General features: G+C 39.3%; 1 pseudogene; it reads right to left on the bottom strand.

The window, feature by feature from the left end:
- Nucleotides 1-321: 321 nt before the first annotated feature.
- LOC131279370 (WD repeat-containing protein 82 pseudogene) lies at nt 322-18,370 on the bottom strand (annotated as a pseudogene).
- Between the last annotated feature and the right edge of the window lie 1,016 nt (nt 18,371-19,386).

The raw sequence follows: 19,386 nt of genomic DNA, 5'->3' as shown, positions 1-19,386 counted from the left end.
TGATTCTATCTCTTTACTTGTGATTGGTTTGTTGAGATCATCAATTTCTTCTTTTGTTGATATAGGCTGCTTATGTGTTTCTAGGAATTTGTCCATTTCCTCTGAATTGTCATTTTTGTTGGAATATTGTTTTTCAAAGTATCCTCTTATGATAGTCTTTATTTCTGTGGGGTCAGTGGTGATATCTCCTTTCTCATTTCTTGTTTTGTGTATTTGCATCTTCTCTCTTTTTTTCTTTGTTAGTCTAGCTAAGGGTTTGACATTTTTATTGATCTTCTCAAAAAACCAGCTCTTGGTCTTGTTTATCTTTTCTTTTTTTTTTTTTTTTAACATGGGAAAAAATGTTTATATGTTAAGTACAAAAAGGGACATAAAATTGTATATACAGAATAACATCTATGTAAACACACCAAAAACCTATGCACAGAAATGTCTAGAACATTTAACATCAAAAGATTAACAGTGATAGCATTTGGTGGCAAAACTGATTCTTTTTAAAATTCCCAAATTTTCCTTGATAAACATTATGATTGCAATGGGAAATCACTGGCTAGTGGCTGAGCAGTGCAATGTCACTGTCACATACAAATAGGTGGCCTTGGCCTGGACTCTTGAGAGGGCAGCAAGTGGCCCCTTCCCTCTGAAGAGAGCCTGACCACCCCTGGCTCCCTCTGAGACCATCCACTCAAGCCCCAGCCCTTGCCTCTCTGGACCACAGCCTCCTTTCTCCCTTTATTTCGCCTCATTCCTACCACATCTCTGATTGCTTCCAGCCCCATCTTTCCCTATCTTTCCCAACTCAGGAGCCAGCTCACAGCCACAGGGCCCACAAATAAAACACTTTCCTGCTGCTGCTGCTGCTGGAGGAGCGATGCTTAGTGGCTGCGCAGCTTTCAGGTGTTAGGCTGCCTTTCTTTTTAACACAGTTCTAAGAGTCTCTGAACAGTTACTCCTACCATGTATTTTCTACCCCCCACCCCCCAAAGGCTGGGGGTGGGCAGTAACAGCTCAGATCATTTTGTTTCTGTAAGTTCCTCCGTTCTGTGAAAGCAGAGCTACATAGCGGGTGGCATCTCGGCAGCTGCAGACTCCATCAACATTTGGGAAAGGCAGACGCACTTTGCCCTTTACATATGAGCAAGAGGTCAAAGTTGCTAGCAATTCACATTCTATTCCTGCAGCTGAAGGGAAGCAGTGACTGCTTGTTTGACCAGCAAGCAGCTAAGTACTCTTGAGTGAGCTGTAAGTCTTAGCTTTGATATCTATGGGAAATGTGTGTTGCCTGCTTAGATATGTGGGAACTGAATGAAAAAATACGCTACTCACCCTGCTCTAAGGCCATGAAGCGGAAGAAGAGGCCATGAACCAGTCTCAGCTCATGTCAATCCAGGCCTGGCTAGAGCCCCTCCCTCCCCCAAAAGGCGGCAAAGCAGCATGCTAGCAGACACACCACATAAAAAGGATGACCTGTAATTGGCAAAGAGGAGCCTCAAGACAAACTGAAAATGCTCCAGTTTCAGTATCCTGTCCCCAAATGCCATAAGCCAGACACAAAAGGCATGCATGAGTGAATGTCACACACAAACAAGTGCAGCCAAAGCATGGCCAGGCAAAAGGGGCTAATACTGCAGAGAGGGCCTCAAAATGCAGCTTGAGAAACACAAGGGAATTATCCCAAGACCCTCATTAAGCTGCCATAGAAAAAGCAAATACTTGACACTTGGCTTCATTCAGTCTTTTGAAGGGAAAAAGGCAATGGGAAAGACCCACTAACACTTGCGGCAAACACTATCAGCAAGGATGCAGTCTTTCTCCTGGGCCCCAGGACTCCTTTGGCTGACATCTGGGAAACTGCAGATGATTATAAGGAAATCGGGTTTCATAACATCCTTAAACTATATATATATATATGTATATATATATATATATGTATATATACATGTCTATATGTATATATACACACATATACAGATATTTAAATGGCGGTGCACACATTCTGCTAAAATACAAACAAATCAAAGGTCATATATAAAAAGGCTAAATATAACATATAACACAGGCCTATATCCAGCTCTTGGTTGGGGAGCTGGGGAAAAAAAAGGTGTTATTATCTGAAGACTATGTACACAATTTGTTGTGGGCAGGGAAGGCATCAGTGTAAACAACTCAGACTCACTGCACAATACTGGCCCACTGGAAAGCGCGAAGTATCTAACGCACAAAAATAGGCTCCCACTTTACTTTGGTACCCAATCAAAAGCTTGATGGGCACCCAGGAGGACCACAGGCTTTTCGTGATGATGGGGAACTGCACTAGGCTGCTTCTAAACCTCCCAGCCCTGGGAACTCACCTGCTACCCCTTTCAGGTTCTTGGGCCTTTTTCCACCCAACATTCAGGGACACAGGCTTACCCGGACCTCCCACCCCCACATGACTAACTGCACAACTTCCTTGCAAGCAAGGTACTTCTGTATCTGTTCCTTTCTCCGACCCCAAGATATATACGTGAAGACTTATTTCCGTAAATGTTTGGCACCTAAGAAACATGATGGTTGTGGAATAATGCCACAGTGACACAGGGAGACCCAGTAACAAGACATGCAAGGTGAGGGCAAGGGGTAGTGAGCTACCCTAGCATCTCAAAACCAGAACTACGGCTTCCCATGCATTTATGGGGGTGGAAGAAGGGATGTGCAGAATTAACAACTTCACCGGCTCCTCAGCAGCACATACATTCGGAATCGAAGGCATCGTGAAGGTCCCACTATACTCTAATCAGGACCCTGCTCGCTCCGAAGCTCAGTGCAGTGACAGTGGAAAATCTGAGTCCCAATGTAGTTTACTGCACCAAGAGTCCTTTTGAAGAAGCACAGCAAAGGATTTTTTTTTGAGCAGATGCACAGCAATATCCTTGGGAAGGCTATGTGAAAGGATGCTCTCTAGCTCAGTCCAATGATTCAATCCCACTATTATCTCAGCCCCTCTGAATGTTTCCTGCTGGCCATCCTTGGTGTACAGACACAGCTGAGCAGCACTGGGGTCAGTCATCAATGGTGGGCAGCCAGAAGGCCATGTTGGAACATGCACTGGCAAAGGTCATGAACTTGGGGTTGAACTGCAAACAGGTGATGGGGCCTGTGTGTTTGCCATCCAACACTGCTACTTTTATACCACTCTCTCCATTCCAAACATGGATCTTGCCATCCTCTGAACCAATCATGATGAACTGGGAGTCTGGAGTAAATGAGGCCTCCAGTGTGACTGCTTTGCTGTTGGCATAACCCCCAAATGTATGCATCACCACTCCCTTGAATGCATCGATGAGACGGATGAAGCTGCCATTGGTGGAGATGAGAATGAGCTTGCCATCATTGCTGAACTTCAATCCTGTCCACTCACAAGTCCGATCGTATTGCATCTTAAAGGTTGCAAATGGCCCCTTATCAAAAGAACGAAGGTCATAAAGTTTGACCATTTCAGAATTGACACCCGCAGCAAAAATTAACCCTTCTGGATCAAAAGAACAAACTGGCTTGCCCTGTAGATGCATGAGGCCCTGGCAGTTAGGAGAACGGAGATCCCAGAGTCGAATGGTCTTATCAAGAGACCCAGAAATGAAAGTGTCATCCACAGGTGACATGGACAAGGCCACCACCCTTTTGCTATGTCCAGGAAAGTATCTGATGTATTTGTTGTCATGCAAGGACAGGTAACGAATAGTATCGTCTATTTTGTTAGAGCTGTAAACCACTGTGTTTGCTGCATGTGTGTATCTGATGAGGTCCACACCATATTTCTTACTGTACAGGGTTCTCTTTGGTTTGCCCTCCTGGCAGTCATAGAGCACGATGGAGTCGTCGTCGCTGCTCGAAATGACCGTCTCGCCGTTAGGGCTGAAGTCGAAGCAGTTAATCTTGTCCGAGTTCTCGCGGAACACCTTGGCGACGCGGAAGCTCTTGTTTATCTTTTCAAGTGCTTTCTTATTTTCTATTTCATTTAGTTCTGCTCTTATCTTTGTTATTTCCTTCCTTCTTCTTCCTGTTGGATTACTTTGTTGTTTCTTTTCTAATTCCTCCAAATGTGCAGTTAGTTCTTCAATTTTTGCTCTTTCTTCTTTTTTGATATATGAATTTATGGCTATAAATTTCCCTCTAAGTACTGCTTTTGCTGCATCCCATAAATTTTGGTATGTTGTGTTATCATTTGTTTCAAGGTAGTCATTGATTTCTTTTGAGATTTCCTCTTTGACCCACTGTTTTTCTAAGAGTGTGCTGTTTAATTTCCAAATCTTGGTGTGAAATCTGGGCCTCTGGCCCTTGCAAATTTCCAGCTTCACTCCACTGTGGTCAGAGATATTATTTTGTATGATTTCAATCTTTCTGAATTCACTGAGCCTTTCTTTGTGGCCTAGCATATGGTCTATCTTGGAGAATGTTCCATGGGCACTTGAGAAAAATGTATATCCTTCTGTGTTTGGGTGTAATGATCTGTATATGTCTATTAGATCCAGCTCCTCTAATATACTGTTCAAATATTTTGTTTCTTTAGTGATTCTCTTTTGAGATGTTCTGCCCAGAGTTGATAGTGGTGTATTAAAATCCCCCACTATAATTGTAGATGCATCTATTCTTTCACTTAGTTTTTCCAGCGTTTGCCTCATGTATTTAGAGGCACCCTTGTTAGGAGCATAAATATTTATGATTGTCTATTCTTCTTGACAGATTGTCCCTTTCACTAATATGTAGTATCCTTCTTTGTCTCTCACAATTGTTTAACATTTAAAGTCTACTTTGCCTGATATTAATATAGCTACTCCTGCCTTTTTTTGGTTATTGTTTGCTTGTAAGATTGTTTTCCAACCATTCTCTTTCAGCCTCCATGAGTCCCTGGGTCTAAGATGTGTCTCTTGTAGACAGCATATAGATGGATCATATTTCCTTATCCAATTTACCAGTCTGAATCTTTTGATAGGTGAGTTTAATCCATTGACATTCAGTGTTATTACTTTCAAGGAATTATTTATATTAGCCATATTTTGATTGGACTTGTGTTTGTCATATTTTGTTTGTTTTTTTTCCCCCTTCTCTTTTTGTCTTTTTTGTTACTCTTACACTCCCCTCCAACTCTGCCTGTCCTGTTTTTTCCTTTCTTCCTGCAGAACTCCCTTTAGAATTTCTTGAAGGGGAGGTTTCTTGTTGGCATACTCTTTCAGTTTCTGTTTATCTGTGAATATTTTGAACTCTCCATCATTTTTGAATGCTAGTTTAGCTGGATAGAGTATTCTTGGTTGGAAATTTTTTTCTTTTAGTACCTTGACTATATCATACCACTGCCTTCTTGCCTCCATGGTTTCAGATGAGAAATCAGCACTTAATCTTATGGAGCTTCCCTTGTATGTGATGGTTTTCTTTTCTCTTGCTGCTTTTAGAATTTTCTCTTTGTCTTGAGCATTGCATAATTTGACAAGTATATGTCTTGGGGTGGGCCTCTTGGGGTTTATGACGATTGGTGTGTGCTGTGCTTCTTGGATATGTACATCTGTCTCTTTCAGTAGATTTGGGAAGTTTTCAGCCATTATTTCCTGCAACACTCCTTCTGACCCCTTTCCCTTCTCTTCTTCTTCTGGGATGCCTATAATACGTATGTTTGAGCATTTTGCATTGTCGTTCAGGTCTGTAAGTCCTAGCTGGATTTTTTCTATCTTTTTATCGGTTAATTCTACTATCTGTTTGATTTCCGATGTACTGTCTTCCACATCACTAATTTTCTGCTCTGCCTCTTCTAGTCTGTTGATATTTGCTGTGAGTGTATTTTTGATTTCTTGAACTGTGGTGTTCATTCCCATCATATCTGTTATCTTTTTGCGTATGTCTGCAATTTCCCCTCCAAGTGTTGTCTTCATGTTGTTAACCTCTTCCTTTACTTCATTAAATTTGTCAGTGTTATATGTTCTGAGATCTTTAATTACTTGTGCAAAGTTCTGCTCTCCTTCCTGGTTTTTAGTTTGTTCATTGGATTCAGCCATGTTTTCCTGATTACTGGTTTGGTTTGTAGATTTTTGTTGCTGTCTGGTCATCATTTTATCTTGATGGGTTTAATCAGTTCCTTAGCTTCTTTGTCTAGTCTTGGGGATTAATTAGCTGTTGTTTTTGTGTAAGTGTTATATTTTCTCTTTGTCACTTTATTCTTCTTATTCTAATTTCTTATTGCTGGTTGAGTTCACTCTAAAGGAAAGTATTGGGGCCAGGGAAAGGCAATTGTATAAGCAAGGAAAAAGTGTAAAGTAGTATTGGTGATATATGTTAACAGAGCAACAATATGAGATCTGGGAGGATGAGTATTAGATTCATGTAAGTTGTGTAGAGTTATAGCAGTAGGTAGAGTACCTATGATGAAGTAGTAGACTGAATAAGGGAGGAATATGGTATGAATTAAAAAAGCTAGTGTTTTCATGAGAGAGGGAAAGAGAAAAGAAAGGCAATAGTTTCAAGAGTGGATAAAAGACAGAAAACAAAACAAAGGTATTAGAAATTAAGAGTTAGACACTTTGGGGATCAAAGAAAGGGAGGTGGAATATAGGAGAGACAGTAGACGATGGAGGATATCAAGATGTAGGGGAAAGGGGATAGTGTAGGTAGCCAAAATCAATTCACACAGAAATGAGGCAGCAGAGGATGAGGAAACCCAGCAAATGTGAGGTGTTCCCTGCAGCACCTATTGTATAATTAAGATAAAATAAAATAAGAAGAAAATGAGGGACAAGAGAGAGAGAAAAAAAAAGAAGAAAGAAAGAAAGAAAAAGGGGGTGGATAAAGGGAGGGGAACAGTAAGGAAAAGAAAAAAAAGATATAGAACAACCACAACAGCAACAACAAAAAAACCCCTAAATAACTGGAAAAAAAAAAAAAAGACTTTGGGGGATATGCTGGGAGAAAAGACTAGGAGATAATGCAATGTTAGTAATCAGGACATTAAAAAATAAAATAAAATAAAATAAAAATAAAAACAAAACAAAACAAAACAAAAAAGAAAAAAAAACACAAACGTTGAGGGCTAGGACATTCAAGGACCTCAGATGGACCTCAGGGCGTGATGGATTCAGGGATGGAAAGTCTAAGATATTGAAGACTCAAGAGGTGTGAGTCTTTGGGGTGTGGGCCACCAGGGTTTAGGGGACTCAGACCTGGCAACCTCAAATCTGGTTAACAGGGAGCCTGAGAGCACCGCAGTGCAACACAGCCTTCAGGGATCCTATGGGAGAGGTCACATCCGCAAACTCTAACCTATGTGTCTGAACCCCGCAATTCACTCACTCACTCGGGTCTATTCTGTGGCTGTATCACCAATTTGACTTCAGGACACCTCCCACCCTGTAAGCCCCCGGAACAGTCACCTGGGGGCAACTCTACACTGCAGCCAATTTAATGACACAGATCAGTAGCCAGGCCCAGGGGTGGGGCTCCAGTCAGAAACGCCGATAACAGAGTCCAAAATCGAAATTCCCACACTTTGCAAAATATTCCTCTAATTGGCTTCCAGACATCTCCCACCCTGCAGGCCCTGAAAGAGTCTCCTGGTGATGTCTCTTTATTGTGAACAATTTGAGGCTGCTTCAGATCGGCAGCCGGCCTTGGGGGGGGGCGGGGCTCTAGGCAGAAGTGCTATTATTTGTGTCCGCAATCAAAAATTCCCCGCTTCGCAATAAAACATTCACTTAGCCATATGCATCTAATGTCTTTTTTGGTTTAATAGCTCATTTCTTTTTATTGCTAAATAATAGTTCATCGTATGGATATACTGCAGTTTGCTTAACCACTTACCTGTTGAAGGTCATTTTAGTTGCTTCCACTTTGAGGCAATTATGAATAAAGCTTCTGTAAACATTTGTGTGCAAATTTTGTGTAGACATAGTTTTCAACACATTTGCCTAAATAACAAGGAGTGTACCTGCCAGACAGTATGGTAAGTCTATGTTTAGTTTTGTAAGAAACTGCCAGATGTCTTTCAAAGTGGCTGTACCATTTTGCATTCCTACCAGCAATGAATGAGAGTTCCTGTTGCTACACATCCTTTCCTTGCCAGCATTTGGTGTTTGTCATTGTTTAGGATTTTAGCCATTTCAGAAGGTGGGTAGTGATATCTCTTTGTTGTTTTACATGAAGTTTCACTATGTTTTATAGTTTCATGTTACATTTTTTAGCTTTCCTTCTAGTGATATACACATGACCTTAGACTTACCCTTTCAATCACTGTCATACCCATATAATAGCTCGGCTAGTTACACACACTATCATGTGCTTTCACCATTTTTATTCATTTCCAAAGATTTACAAACAGCTTTCTTTGCAATTCTGCACAGATTAAACCCCAGCTTTCTATTCTCTACCCTCTTTCTATTTTCTGGTGACCTATACTCTAATTATTAACTCCATGAGTTCACATAATATATTTAGTTCATAATAGCCCAATCATATATTATTTGTCCTTTTTTGACTGGCTTGCTTCACTCAACATAATGTCCTCCAGGTTCATCCATGTTGATATATGCTTCACGACTTCATTTCTTCTTACAGCTGAATAACATTCCAGAGTATGTATACACCATGGTTTATCCATTCATCAGTTGATGGACACCTGGGTTATTTCCATCTTTTGTCAATCGTGAATAGTGCCACTATGAACATTGGTGTGCATATGTCCGTTCGTGTCACTGCTCTCAGTTATTCTGGGTATACACCCAGTAGTGTTATTACTGGGTCACATGGCAAGTCTATATTCAACTTCTTAGGAACTGCCAAAGAGTCCTCCACAGCAGCTGTACAATTCTACATTTTCACCAATAGTGAATTAATGTTCTTATCGCTCCACATCCTCTCCAACACATATACTTTTCCAACTTTTAAGTAGTGGCCATTCTAATAGGTATGAAATAATATCTCGTTGTTATTTTGATTTGCATTTCCCTAATTGCTAGTCATGTTGAACATGTTTTTCATGTGTTTTTTGCCATTTGTATTTCTTCAGACAATTGTCTTTTCTAGTCTTTTGCCCATTTTTAAATGGGGTAGTTTGTATTTTTATTGTTGAGTCATAGTATCTCTTTATATATCATTGATATTAAACCCTTATTGTATATGTAATTTCCAAATACTTTCTCATATTGAGTCGGCTGCCTTTTCACCTTTGACAAAGTCTTTTAAGGTGCAAAAGTGTTTAATTTTGAGGAGATCCCATTTATCTATTTTTTTCTTTTGTTGCTAGTGCTTCAGGTCTAGGTTTAAGGAACTACTGCCTACCTCAAGATCTTGAAGATGTTTTCCTACATTTTCTTCTAGGAGTTTTATGGCTATAACTTTTGTATTTAGGTCTTTGATCCATTTTGAGTTAACTTTTATGTAAGATGTGAGATAGGGGTCATCTTTCTTTCTTTTGGATATATACACCCAGATCTCCTAGAACCAGTGCTTGAGTACTGCCCCAACTGGGAGAACTGGACAGCCTTGTCAAGAATCACTTGACTGTAGAAGTGAGGGTCTATTTTGGAGTTCTTGATTTGGTACCATTGGTCAATTTCTTTGTCTTTTTGCCAGTACCATGTTGTTTTACCATAGTAGCTAAATAGTGTGCTTTAAAGTCAGGAAGTGAGAGCCCTCCAACTCTGTTCTTTTTAAAGACATTTTTTTGGCTATTTAGGGCCCTTTACCTTTCCAAATAAATTTAAAAACTGACTTTTCCATTTTTGCAATAAAAGGCTGTTGGGATTTTTATTGGGATTGCGTTGAATCTGTAAATCAGTTTGGTTAGAATTGACATCTTAATGATATTTAGTCTTCAAATCCATGAACACAGAATGTTCTTCCACTTATTTAAGTCTTCTTTGGCTTTTCTTTTAGCAAAGTTTTGTAGTTTTCTGAATAAAGGTCCTTTATGTCCTTAGTTAAGTTTATTCCTAAATATTTGATTCTTTTAATTGCTATTATAAATGGAATTTTTCTGATTTCCACCTCAGATTGCATATCAGCACTTTATTGAAACGCTATTGATTTTTGCATATTAATCTTGTATCCCACCATTTTGCTGAACTTGTCTATTAGTTCTAGTAGATTTGTTGTGGATTTTTTAGATAGAGGATCAAATCATCAGCAAATAGTGAAAGTTTTACTTCTTCTTTTTCTATTTGGGTGCCCTTTATTTCTTTGTCTAGCCTAATTACATGAGCTAGCACTTCTAGCACAATACTGAATAACAATAGTGACAGTGGACATCCTTGTCTTGTTCCTGATCTCAGTGAGAAGCTTTCAGTCTTTCACCATTGAGTACAATCTAGTTGCAGGTTTTTCATATACACACTTTATGATATTGAGAAAGCTTCCTTCTATTCCTATCTTTTGGAGTGTTTTATCAAGAAAGGGTACTGTATTTTGTCAGATGCCTTTTCCTCATCAATTGAGAGCATCATGTGATTTTTCTTCTTCAATTTATCAATGTGGGTTTATTACACTAATTGATTTTGTGAACACTTTTGCATACCTGGGATAAATCCCTCTCGATCATGATGTATAATTCTTTTAATGCGCTTTTGAGGATTTTTACACAATATTCATTAGGAATATTGTTCTGTAATATATATATATATATATATTTTTTAGTATAGTTATCTGTGTTTGGTGTTAGGATGATGTGGGCTCCATAGAATGAATTTGGTAGCATTTTTCCCTGTTCAACTTTTTGGAAGAGCTTGAGCAAGATTGTTATTAGATCATCTTTGAATGATTGGTAAAATTTACCTGTGAAGCCACCTGGTCCTGGGCTTTTCATCTTTGGGATGTTTTCAATGACAGTTCAGTCTTTTCACTTGTGAATGGTTGTTGAGCTCTTCTCTTTCATCTGGGGTCAGTGTAGGTGGTGCATGTGTTTCTAGGAATTTTTCCATCTCATCTATCTTGTCTAGTTTTTTGACACATAGTTGTTCAGTTTCCTCTTATGATCTCTCTTATTTCTATGGGGTCAGTGGTAATGACCCCCCTCATTTCTAATTTTATTTATTTGTGTCTTCATTTTTTTCTTTGTCACTCTAGCTAAGGATTTGTCAATTTTTTTATCTTCTCAAAGAACTAACTTTTGTTTTTTTAATTCTCTCTATTGTATTTTTGTTCCCAATTTCATTTATTTGTACTTTGATCTTTACTGTTTCATTCAACTTGGTTTGGTATGCTTGCTATTCTTTTTCTAGTTCCTCCAGGTGTGCAGTTAGATCTTCAATTTTAGCTCTTTCTTCTTTTTAAATGTAATCATTGAGGGCTATACATTTCCCTCTCAGCACTGCCTTTGTGGTGCCCCATAGGTTTTTTGGTTTTTTTTGTTTTGTTTTGTTTTCATGACACATCCATTGCATTTGGTAAGTACATCTCTGGGCATCGCTGCACCCCATGGTCAATGGTCCACATCATAGCCCACACTCTCCCACGTTCCATCCAGTGGGCCCTGGGGGGATCTACAATGTCCCATAATTGTCCCTGAAGCACCACCCAGGACAACTCCAAGTCCCGAAAACACCTCCACATCTCATCTCTTCCTAGGTTTTGATATGCTGTGTTCTCATTTTCATTCCTCTCAATATGCTTGATGAATTCTCTTGCAGTTTATTCTTTGACCCACTGATTATTTAAGAGTGTGTCCTTTAAGCCCCATAGATTTATGAATTTTCCTTTTTCCATCCATTATTGAATCCCAGTTTTATTCCATTATGATCAGAGAAAGTATCTTGTATAATTGCCATCTTTTAAAATTTGAGTCCTATTTTGGGACCCAACATATGGTCTCTCCTAGAGAAGGATCCATGAGCACTTGAAATGAATGTGTATCTGCTGTTTTGGGGTACAATGCTCTATAAATGTCTGCTAGGTTTATTTCATTTCTCATATTATTCAAGCTGTCTATTTATCATCTGTCCAGATGTTCTATCCAATACTGAGAGTGGTATATTGAAGTCTCCAAATATTATTGTAGAGCTATCTATTTCTCCCTTCATATTTGTCAGTTTGTGCCTCATGTATTTTGGGTACCCAGGTTAGGTGCATAAATATTTAATAAAGTTATTTCTTCTTCATGAATTGCCCCTTTTATTAATATATAATGACCTCCTTCATTCCTTATAACAGTTTTGCCTTTAAAATCTATTTTGCCTGTTATTGGTATTGCTATTCCAGCTCTTTTTTGGTTACAATTTGAATGGCATATCTTTTTCCAGCCTTTCATTTTCAACCTGATTGTGTCCTTATGTCTGAGGTTAGCCTCTTGCAGACAGCATAAAGATGGCTGGTATTTTTTTTTTTTATCCATTCGATCAGTCTGTGTGTCTTTCGATTGGGGAGTTCAAGTCATTAACATTCAATTTTTTAAAAAAGATTTATTTATTTATTTATTTATTTCTCTCCCCCCCCCCCCATTTGTCTGTTCTCTATGTCTATTGCTGCGTCTTCTTTGTCCGCTTCTGTTGTTGTCAGTGGCACGGGAATCTGTGTTTCATTTTTTTTGTTACGTGATCTTGTTGTGTCAGCTCTCCGTGTGTGCGGCACCATTCCTGGGCAGGCTGCACTTTCTTTCGCACTGGGTGGCTCTCCTTATGGGGTGCACTCCTTGTGCGTGGGGCTCCCCTATGCGGGGGACACCCCTGCATGGCAGGGCACTCCTTGCACGCATCAGCACTGTGCATGGGCCAGCTGCACACGGGTCAAGGAGGCCCGGGGTTTGAACCACGGACCTTCCATGTGGTAGACGGATGCCCTAACTACAGGGCCAAGTCCGCTGCCCAATATTCAATGTTATTAATGTAAAGGCATTACTTCCTTCTTCCATTTTGTCCTTTGGCTTTCTGTTGTCATATCTTACTATTGTCTGTCTTTTTACTCTTTAATTTACCCATGCTAATAATCTTCCTTTCTATATTCTTCTGTAAGTCTTTCACACTTGTTTTTTTTTAATTTTTTAAAAAATTTATTGACATATATTAGTCACACATAAACATACATAAATGATAAGTACAGAGTAATAGTTGTGAAGTTACAAAACAAACTACATAACATCATACAGGGCTTTCATACCTCACTCTACCACCAATACCTTGCATTATTGTGAAACATTTTTAACTAATGATGAAAGAGCATCCTCAAAATATTATTACTAACCAAAGTATTTTTCCCCCAACCAACCCTATTGCTATTATTATTATTATAGCATTTATATATGAACATATATAAACAATAAGTGTATAGTAAAAGTTGTGGTCTTACAAAGCAAACATGAATAACATCATACAGGGTTCCCATACATCAACCCACCACCACACCTTGCATTGTGAGACATTTGTGACAAATTATGAAAGAATATTGTCAAAATCTTACTACTAATTCTGTTCCTTATGTTACATTTGGTGTATTCCCCCACACACACACCCACACACACTAATATTATTTTTTAAATATATTTTTATGATAAGTTGTAAAATTACAAAACAATCATGCTTATGTGCAGGATTCCCAAACAACGCCCCTCTATCAACACACCACACCATGGTGGAACATTTATTACAGGTAATGAGATAATATCATCAGATTATTACTAGTTCTATAGCATACATTTGACACACTTTATCCATACTCCCCTATTATCAACACAGTACATCTTTGGCATAGATGCATGCATATTACATTACTACTGTTAACCACAGGCCATAGGTCACTCCATTTGTATTTTTCCCATGTTTCACCACATTCCCACCACCCTGCAATAGTGCCATACATCTGCTCTAGTTCACAAAGGACACTCTTGCATCTGTACCACCAACCACAATTCTTATCCATCTCTGGGTTTATTGTGTTATTCAGTCCCTAGATTATTCTCTTTCTGTCAATTGGCATTTATATCCCTAGACTATCATTTTCAACCATATTCCCATTTATAAACCAGCTGTTACTCACTATAATGTGTTACCATCAACTCTGTACATTTCCACACTTTTACAGTAAAGTTAATGAAAACTACATGCATTAAACATCAGTAGGCCATCTCAGTCCTCCTCTTATCTTCTTTAATAATCCACTACCTACCACCAGGTCTTGAAGATATTTTCCTACATTTTCTTTTCTTCTAGAAGCTTTATGGTTATTGCTTTTTCATTTGGTTTTAGATCCATTTTGAATTAATTTTTATATAAGGTGTGAGATAGGGGTCCTCTTTCCTTCTTTTGGCTATGGATATCCAGTTCTCTCAGCACCATTTGTTGAATGGATTGTTCTGCTTGTGCTGGGTGGGTTTGACAGTCTAGTAAAAAATCAAGTGATTTTTTCTGAACCATCAACTCAGTTCCATTGGTCTATGTGTTTGTCTTTATGCCAGCACCATGCTGTTTTTTTTTTAACCACTATAGCAAGGTAATATTATTTAAAGTCTAGAAATGAGAGCCTTCTACTTTGCCTTTCCTTTTTAAGATGTTTTTGGCTACTCAAGATCCCTTACCCTTCCAAATAAATTTGATAATTGTGTTTTCCATTTATTTTTAAAATGCTGGTGGAATTTTTATTGGGATTGCATTGAGTCTATATATCAATTTGAGTAGAATTGACATTTAGTCTAAATTGATATTTAGTCTTTCAGTCCATGAGTATGGAATGGTCTTCCATTTATTTAGGACTTTTTAAATGTTTTTTAACAATGAGTTGTAGTTTGTTGAATACAAGTGCTTTACATCACTGGTTGAGTTTATTCCTGAATATTTGGGTTTTATCTATCATATTTTATTTTCACCACTCTTTTGACACTTTTAATTACTCTTACTGATATAATCTTCATTTCTAGACTTTCTTTCAGGCCTCTATTTCCTGTCTTTTCTTTTCAGGCTGTAATACACCTAGGATTTCCTGCAAAGCCGGTTTCTTGGTTACAAACTCTCAGTTTCTGTTTATCTGTGAATATTCTAAACTCACCCATGTTTTTTTTTTCTCTCTTTATTTTTTTAAAATGTTACATTCAAAAAATATAAGCAGTCTCCATATACCCCCCACCCCCCTCACCCCACTCCTCCGATATCAACAACCTCTTTCATCATTGTGAGACATTCATTGCATTTGGTGAATACATTTTGGAGCACTGCTGCACCTCATGGATAATTGTTTACATTGTAGTTTACACTCTCCCCCAGTCCATCCAGTGTGCCATGGCAGGACATACAATGTCCAGCATCTGTCCCTGCAGTACTACCCAGGACAACTCCAAGTCCTGAAAATGCCCCCACATCATATCTCTTCTTCCCATCCTTACTCTCAGCAGCTGCCATGGCCACTTTCTCCACATTAGTGCTACAATTTCTTCAATTACTAATCACAATAGTTCCATAGTACAATATCTGTAAGTCCACTCTAGTCCATATTCTATTCCTCCATCCTGTGGACCCTGGAGTGGTTATGTCCACTCCACCTTATATCAAGAGGGGGCTTAGATTCCACATGGATGATGGGTGCAATTTTCCTGCTTGCAGTCGCAGGCACTCTTGGCTCCCTGGTGTGGTGGTTGACCTTCTTCACCTCCCTGTTAGCTGGCTCGGGTAAGTCCAAGAAACCAGAGGGTAGGAGTTGCAAGTCTGCTGAGGCTCAGGACTGGCTGTCACAGGGACAGTCCAGAGATTCAGGTCTTCTGAGTATACAACAACCCCAGTGTTGACCACAGGTCCCATAAAAGTGACAGAAGAGGCATGTGTAGAAAGTTCACATCTGAGTACAACTCCATCACACTCAGGAACACAAACTCTAAAGTAGGGCCCACTGACATGGCACTGAACTCCAGAGTCATCTGCCATGACCATACAACCTGTGACACCCACATTTCTGAAAGACAGTCTTGCTATTATAAGATTCTTGGCTGGAAGTTTTTCTCTTGCAGTATCTTTAATATGTAACACCACTGTCTTGCCTCCATGGTGTCTGATGAGAAATTGGCACTTAATCTTATTGGGTATCCCTTGTGTGTCATGCATTGTTTTTTTCTTGCTGCTCTCAGAATTCTCTTTTTGTCTTTGGCATTTGACATCCTGATTAGTATGTGTCTTGGAGTTGATTTATTTGGATTTATTCTGATTAGAGTTCATTGTGCTTCTTGGACTCAATATCTATGTCCTTTAATAGGATTGGGAAATTTCTACTATTATTTCTGCAATTATTCATTCTGCCCCTTTTCCCTTCTCTTCTCCTTTTGGGACACCCATGACATATGTTTGCATGTCTTTTGCTGTCTTTAAGTTCCCTGAGACCGTGTTCAAATTTTTCCATTCTTTTCTTCATCTGTTCTTTTGTATGTTTGCTTTCAGAGGCCATTTCTTCAAGCTCATCAATCCTTTCTTCTGCCTCCTAAAATCTGCTATTTTATGATTCCAATGTATTTTGTATTTCATTTATTGTGCTTTTCATGCCCATAAGATCTGGTATTTTTGTATGTATGCTTTCAAATTCTTCTTTGTGCTCAACCAATGTCTTTTTAATATCCTTAATCTCTTTCACCATTTCATTGGATTTATTAAGGAGATTTGTTTGAACATCTATGATTAGTTGTCTCAACTCCTTTATGTCATCTGGAGGCTTATCTTGTTCCTTTAACTGGGCCATATCTTCCTGTTTCTTGGTGTGGATTGTAATTTTTTGTTGGTGTCTTGGCATCTGGCTTACTAGAGTATTTATTCTGGATGCCATTTCTCTTTTTAATTTAGGAATTTTTTTTGCCCTTTCTTCCATTCTGGTTGTGTAGTAGGAGCCAAGGGTGTTGTTGGTGCTGTAAGCTGTGGAGGCTTAAGCTGCCCTCATTGCCTCAGGGACCAATGAAGTTTCTCCCAACTTTCTCCTTTCCCAGGGACTGGGACAGAGCCACAGCTGTGTGTAATAATTCAAGTCATGTAGACCTAGACTGTAGATGCCCAGAGAAACTGATGAAGCTTCGAGCCCCTTTCTCTCCTGTCTAGGGCAGGGAGGGAGCTGCAAATGTGGGCATCAGTCTATGCCCTGTGTGTCCAAAATGACTACATTTGCCCCCAGTAGACTTCTGACTACTCAGTCTGTGACTGCCGAATATACCTTCAGTTACCCGGGGAGGCTGGTGCAGGGCCCACCAGCTTCCTCCCTGCTAGAGGTGGGGCTGAAACCTAGGCTAGAGCTTTAGTCTGATCTAGGTGAAAGAAACAAGTCCCTACAGTCACTGTGATTTTTTGGTTAGCCAGGCTTCCCCTCATGCTGGGAGCAGAGTAAAAATGGCAGCTACCAGCCTCTTTCTAACTTAGACAGGTTCAAACTTTAGCTACTCTTAGGATTATACTTTAGTCAATGGAATTTACTACTCAGTAACTCAAATCAGTGGCCAGCTGTCTTTTGTTCTCCCATTTTTGTGAAGCAAAGTTTCCAATTCTAGCCATGGAATAGCTTCCAAGGGGGCCAGTCCTGCCAGTGGAGGGTGGGCACCAGCCTTATGAATCTTCTCTGCAGTTGGGCAGGCACCTCCTTCCATTCTTTCAAGGATGTTGCAGGATCCTCTTCTGGTCTCCTGGAGCCCCCAAACAGGTGCGATAGATGGCTTTGGGAGATTACTAAGTGTCCTGTAGCATGAGCTGACCCTAGGAGCTCCTTACTTTACTGCCATCTTGCTGATTGTCACCCTTGTTTTTCCCTTTCAGGATGCAGCACTCCTTTTAGTATATCTTGTAAATCTGGTCTTTTGGTAACATAATCTGTCAGTTTTTGTTTGTCTGAGAAGACTTTGAACTCACCTTTATTTCATTTTTAAAAAAGATATATTTATTTATTCCCATCCCCTTTGTTGTTTTGTGCTTGCTCTCTGCTTTCTGTGTCTGCTTGTCATCTCTTTAGGAGGCACCAGAAAACGAACCTGGGACTTCCCACGTGGGAGAGAGCCACTCAATCACTTGAGCCTCCTCCATTCCCTGCTTTGTTGTGTCTCTCATTGTGTTTCCTCTTTGAGTCTCCTTGTATCATCTTGCTGTGCCAGCCCATTGTGGCAGTTTGCTGTCTTTCTCATCTTCTCTAGGAGGCACCAGGACCCAAACTGGGACCTTCCATGTGGTAGGTAAGAACTCAATCACTTGAGCCACATCCACTTCCTTCACTTTCATTTTTGAAGGACAGTTTTGCCAGATACTGAATACTTGGCTGCCAGTTTTCTTCAGTGATATGATATATCATATCACTTTCTTCTTACCTCCATGGTCTCTGATGTTTGGTTGGCACTTAATTTTATTGAGCTTCTCTTGTAGGTGTTGCTTTCTTTTTCTCTTGCTGCTTTCAGAATCCTCTCTTTATCTCTGGTATTTGTCATTCTGAATAGAATATGTCTTGGGCTAGGTCTATTTGGATTTATTCTGATTGGGGTGCATTGTCCTTCTTGGATATTGATATTTATGTCTTTCATAAGGATTGGGAAGTTTTCAGTTGTTATTTCCTCAAATGTTTTTCCTGCCCCTTTTCCATTCTCTTCTTCTGGGACACTGAAAATGCAAGTGTTTGTGCATTTTGTGTTGTCATTCAATTCCCTGAGACCCTGTTCCATTTTTTCCAGTCTTTTCTCTTTCTGTTCTCCTGTCTTTTTCAGTTTGTATGTTCTGTCTTTAAAATCACTAATTCTGTCTTTGAGCAATTCAAATCTGCTCTTATGTGCATCTAATGTATTTTAATCTCATCCATCATGTCTTTCATTCCCATAAGCTGTTACTTTTCTTTGCAGGCTTTCAAATTGTTATTTATGCTCACCCAGTATCTTCTTAATGTCCTTTATCTTTTTATTCATATTTTCTTTCAATTCTTTGAATTGGTTTAAGAGATTTGTGTGATTATCATTGTTTAATTTTGTCTTAAATCCTGTATATTTTCAGGATATTTGGTTTGTTCCCCTGGTTTGGCCATTTCTTCCTGTTTCCTAGTATGGCTTGTAATTTTTTGCTAGTGTCTAGGCATCTGAATATATTGGTTAATTTACTCTGATTGTTAATTTCTATCTTTCAGCTAGTGTTTTCACTGCTCTTTGATATTTGGTTCAATCAACTTATTTTAAATATTTAAAATGTCCCAGCTTAATTTATTCAAATCAGGCCAGGGACTTATTAATGGAGTGCAGGTTTTCTCCCAGGAGGCTTAAGAGGGCCCTAAAAGCAGTTTCTCTCATGAAATTTTCAGACCAACCAGTGGATGGCACTTGCCATGGGGGGAGGTGTTTCTTTTAATCCTGGTTTTCCTGTGTTTCTGGTCTGGCCAGAGCCAAGATTCAAAGCAAGCTCTGTTGGCTGAATTCACAGAAGAGAAACCACCCAACTCCCCCTCCCTTTTCCCTCATAACAG

Source organism: Dasypus novemcinctus, chromosome 8 (assembly GCF_030445035.2).
Source record: "Dasypus novemcinctus isolate mDasNov1 chromosome 8, mDasNov1.1.hap2, whole genome shotgun sequence".
In the NCBI taxonomy this organism is placed as follows: Eukaryota; Metazoa; Chordata; class Mammalia; order Cingulata; family Dasypodidae; genus Dasypus; species Dasypus novemcinctus.
This window is presented reverse-complemented; position numbering and strand designations above follow the sequence as displayed.